Source organism: Berghia stephanieae, chromosome 4 (genome assembly GCF_034508935.2).
Source record: "Berghia stephanieae isolate SIO BIC M18660-M18661 chromosome 4, UCSD_Bste_1.3, whole genome shotgun sequence".
NCBI classification, from domain to species: Eukaryota; Metazoa; Mollusca; class Gastropoda; order Nudibranchia; family Aeolidiidae; genus Berghia; species Berghia stephanieae.
Genome location: NC_088363.1, coordinates 25,196,212 through 25,201,211, shown reverse-complemented (window position 1 = coordinate 25,201,211; position 5,000 = coordinate 25,196,212). Strand labels below are relative to the sequence as shown.

At 37.2% G+C, this 5,000-nt stretch overlaps 1 long non-coding RNA gene across 1 annotated transcript in view; it reads right to left on the bottom strand.

Moving 5' to 3' along the window:
* Positions 1-5,000, bottom strand: part of LOC144971966 (uncharacterized) — a 56,006-nt gene that overhangs the window by 33,770 nt on the left and 17,236 nt on the right. The gene's annotated exons all lie outside the window — the stretch shown is intronic.

Here is a 5,000-nt window from a genome sequence, read left to right as displayed (position 1 = left end):
AGGAATATATCTGGACATTCAAATTTTTAAACAAGAACTTTTTTCAAAATGTAAAGAATAAAAATGACCCAAATAGTCCCTACTCTACATGCCAATGTTGTTGAAACGATGGGCAAACGCGATTCCGTAAAAACCAGAGCAGCAAAATTGAGTCGCCAAGCACACTGGTATGAGTCCGAGACAAAGATGAATGAATTAACTAGGAGGCGAGCTGTGAAAAAAATGACTTAAGTCCAGAGACGCCAACAAATGGCCAAAAGCAAAAGAAATACTATGAGGACAGGTTGAGGAACGTCGGGTTTACAATAAAAAAGTTTTTTGCTGTCACCAAAGTACTGTTAAGACAATAGACATGAGCATCGCTACCATCATTGATTGAACGGGCAGATCTACCAACTCGATTTGGTCAAATTATTTTACACAAAAGAAAACCAACACCATCCAGAAAGAATTATCACATGAATCCAGCCACACAACTTTCCACAGGTTTTCTGATTCCCCTTACAGTTTTTTTCTCCAAAGAACACAGAATGTGGCTTGCGTGGCTACACTTTGTTGTCACCAATAACACCAATAGATACTGACAAGCTTAAAAACATGAGCTTAAGCGCAGGACAATTTCCATTAAATGTGCTCAAAACTCTTTACAAGGTGTCAGTCCACAGCCAAAAGCAACATTTTTCGAGACTTGACGCCTGTGATGCGATATTACATTTTTTCTTTTCGACCTAGACAACTCTGTTTCCGCCCAGGTATTTATTTTACACCTGGGTAAGTTGAGAGGATTCGAGTAAAACCATTTTCCAAGAGCTCAACTTTGCATAGCTAATAATAATAATAATAATAATAATAATAATAATAATAATAATAATAATAATAATAATAATAATAATAATAATAATAATAATAATAATAATAATAATAATAATAATAATAATAATAATAATAATAATAATAATAATAATAACAATAATAATAATAATACATGGCATTTATATTGCGCATTTTCATCGCGGTGTGATGCTCAATGCACGTTAAAACAATGATATCAATAGCATCAGTGTATGTAATATCCTATCAATATCATGAAAATGTAACGGTAAAACGCTAGTAGTCAAATTTCTATACTTTCTGCGGCCATTCATATTTTTATGTTCTGCAACACATTTTACTTGTTTCACCCCTTTGTGTCCTCACTATAATTCAATTATCACATTTTGTTTGGACATCATCGATGTTTTGACGCCAAATTCACTAGTGTGGATAATGTAACAATTATCCGCCTGTCGCTGCCGACGAGGATTTTTGTTGTACTGATCCTGTTGCAAGAGTTTATTTATTAAACAGTTTTGGACAAGCCGCCGACAGTATCTAATAAGAAGGTGATGATAGAAGTAGTAATGGTTGTGACGGTAGTAGTAGTAGTAGTAGTAGTAGTAGTAGTAGTAGTAGTAGTAGTAGTAGTAGTAGTAGTAGTAGTAGTAGTAGTAGTAGTAGTAGTAGTAGTAGTAGTAGTGTAGTAGTAGTAGTAGTAGTAGTAGTAGTAGTAGTAGTAGTAGTAGTAGTAGTAGTAGAGTAGTAGTAGTAGTAGTAGTAGTAGTAGTAGGAGAGGAGAGAGAGAGTATTAGTAGTAGTAGTAGTAGTAGTAGTAGTGTAGTAGTAGTAGTAGTAGTAGTAGTAGTGTTTGTAGTAGTAGTAGTAGTAGTAGTAGTAGTAGTAGTAGTAGTAGTAGTAGTAGTAGTAGTAGTAGTAGTAGTAGTAGTAGTAGTAGTAGTAATAGTAGTAGTAGTAGTTATTTTTGTTGTTGTTGTTGACGTCATTGTTGTTGTATTGAGGCTTTGTTGTCTTGTAGTATAAACAAAAATGATAGAAAGGAATATGAGCAGCTTGGTTTGTTTGGTGATTAGTCGTCGGGAGTAATTTTTCTTTGTTCCCGAGGGCAACGTTTTTGCTGCCATTGTTTGTTTACAGAAACAACATGAATGGATTCGTAACAATTTGGCTTCCATATCGAGAGGCGGTGACACTTTTGTGGTGCGATCGTTTGTAACAATAACAATGCCTTGTACAATGTTTCTTTCAAAAGAAACCTCTTTTTCACATTCTTATAAGATTTAACAAGATGGGGGGTCAATTCATGGCATCAACGTCTAAACTCTCTCTCTCTCTAGTCTCTCCTAATCTACTATCTAGACTAAGACTGGATAGCAGTATAGTGAAATGATTTCATTCAATTTAAGGTCTTATGATTCAGAACACAAGGAAGATTTTTCTGTCGATTTCAGATTCCACCACTTTCTGAAAGAGATAAGACGTTACTGCGATGCAATTCGGCTCGAGTTGCAGTCAATAACTTCTTGTAGAAAGCAGTGGAAGCGACGGTCGTGTCCTAAACAGACTCAATGAGTCAAAATTCTTAGAGTTATTTGTGCCTGTGAGGACTGAGAGAGGGAGAGGGGAGAGAGGGAGAGAGGGAGAGAGAGAGAGAGAGAGAGAGAGATAGATAGAGAGAGACAGAGAGGGGGGGGGGAGGGGAGGAGATTTAACAAATTATTTTCATCTCATGAAATAAAAGCTTTACTAATTCAATCACATGTTTCGTTTTGTCTTGTTTTTGTTTTGATTTTTTTTTCTCTCTCCATTTTCTAATCGATTCTACCAACATCAAGTGTGGAGCCAACTTGAGACTTAGCATAAGATGGACATGTCATTCTGCTGTGACCTTTTGACTTTTTTTGCCCTCCCATACCCTCCTCCAGTGCCAGGTTCACTCTCCACTGGTGTACACTTCCACGAGTCCCTTGAGTTCACTGTTATTAGTCCATAATAACGGATAACACCAGCTGTTGGGCAAGGGATTTTACTCTGTTTTAGATGACCTCTAAAGAGAAAAGAACCTGAAGCTGCTCATCTTCCCTTCCATTTGTTGGTATGACATTCGCCTTTGGATCGGTAGGTCCCTGGTTAGAGTCCGGATTTGAGCGGTGCAAAATTGAACATTCTATCATCTTACTCATGTGTAGCTCTTTTTTCTGGCCGGTTACAGCGTTGTTTCTATCGGGGGAAAAATAATATAGCACATTTAACCCTCTCCTTGCCAACTATAGGAAAATCGTCACTTTCGTTAAGATACAACCAATATTTTTATGATTCAAATTTCTTTTGTACATCATAGAATTTTAAGAAAATGAACAGTGTGTTGTAGAGCATGTTTTACAAAAGAAATTATGTATGGCAAGAACTTACTGCTATTATGTCTGAATGATAATTTTTTTTTTTTTTTATTTTTCTTCTTTTTTTGTGTTAGTCGGGTGTGGAGTTTGGGGAAAATCCTGAAAATGGCTGGTAAGGAGAGGGTTAACGCGTCAAAGTCTGTCTACTTGCCAAGTGTTGTCGTTGGCCTGTGACACTTTGTAAAGCACTTTGAGCATAACACGTGGATAATATATGAACGGTGTTTATTCTTTTCACTAATATTACTAAAAATATGAATACTACTACAACTGCTGCGTAAGGAGGAGGATAGGGATTTATTTTTTTAAAAGGCGCTACATAAATGTCCATTTGATTGATTCCAATTTGTTATCTAAAGGCCTATCCTTTAACCATCTTACTTTTCAAATACATATTGTATTTATCGTGGGCAGTCATTTTCTTTTCAATTTCTATTTTCGTTCCTAACACATTTCTTGTAATTGGAGTAGGCGGGTAGAACAGACACTTTTTTTACTAAGACTCTGTCAATTTCAATTAGAACGTGTTGCTGTCCTTTTCTCCCCCGGGGCATGCACTCAAAGAAAGTTTTAATCAATTGATAATAACTAAATCTATTTTATGCCGCCGGGAGAGGTCATCAGGAGCTTCTAATGCTCTTATTCCGTCTATTCTTTCAGACAGAGTTTTCTGCTTTCAAATTATAATCATAAACTTATCAGAATTCTTCTTCTTCTTCTTCTTCTTCTTCTTCTTCTTCTTCTTCTTCTTCTTCTTCTTCTTCTTCTTCTTCTTCTTCTTCTTCTTCTTCTTCTTCTTCTCTTCTCTTCCTCTCTTTCTTTTCTTCTTCTCTTCTCCCTCCTTTTCCCATTATTCCTCTCTCCTCCTCTACTTACCCCCCTTCTCCTCCTTCTTCCTATTCTCTCCTCCTCTCCCCCTCTTCTTCTTCTTCTTCTTCTTCTTCTTCTTCTTCTTCTTCTTCTTCTTCTTCTTCTTCTCTCATTCATCTAATGGATCAGTCGCAGTGATTATCTACCAATATGTAAGGTTTTCCCATCTTGTAACAAAGTCAAGAGATATAATTAATGTGAAGCAGAAGTCGTGACGTCACACTTTCCTTTCTTCTGGTTCAAAAATCATTGGAAGTGTGTAACCAGTCCTACGGACAATGCATAGATAATGAATGGGTTACATATTGAATCATAAGGTGGCATAACTATGTTAATAACAGATATATAAGCAAAGTCTTTTTACGGTGCATAAAAGATCTCGGATGGAAAATCTTTATTGACGACTGTGACGATTCGGGCTGCTCCCGGAGAGTCGGTAGAGCTAGATAACCCGAAACGTCAACAAAAGAAAAGAAAAGGAATGCCTAGCAACCCGGGTAAAGGACGGTCAACTCCGGACTCTTTCGGGTTATCCTAGGAACCATTGCCAGGGCATAACAACGACCAACATTTATTAAGGCTTAAATAGAAGATCCAATCCCTCTGAAAGTAGAAGATCAGTAGCACAATGTATGTATAGAGTCCTCCGGAGGACTGGTTTCACACTTCCAAGCAGATTTGAAACAGTATTTTGCCATCAAACTATTGTTCTCTATTGGTGACCTGTCAGAGGTCGAATAACAACGATTTCAAATATAATATATGACAACAGTGTTGTAACTCTGGATGGGAAACTGGGCGGCTATGTGAGCTTGTTCTATGACACTCGCTTTCGGACAGTAGATCCCTGGTCCGAGTTCCCCTCTGGGCGGCGAAATGTTGACTTCTCGGAAAAGG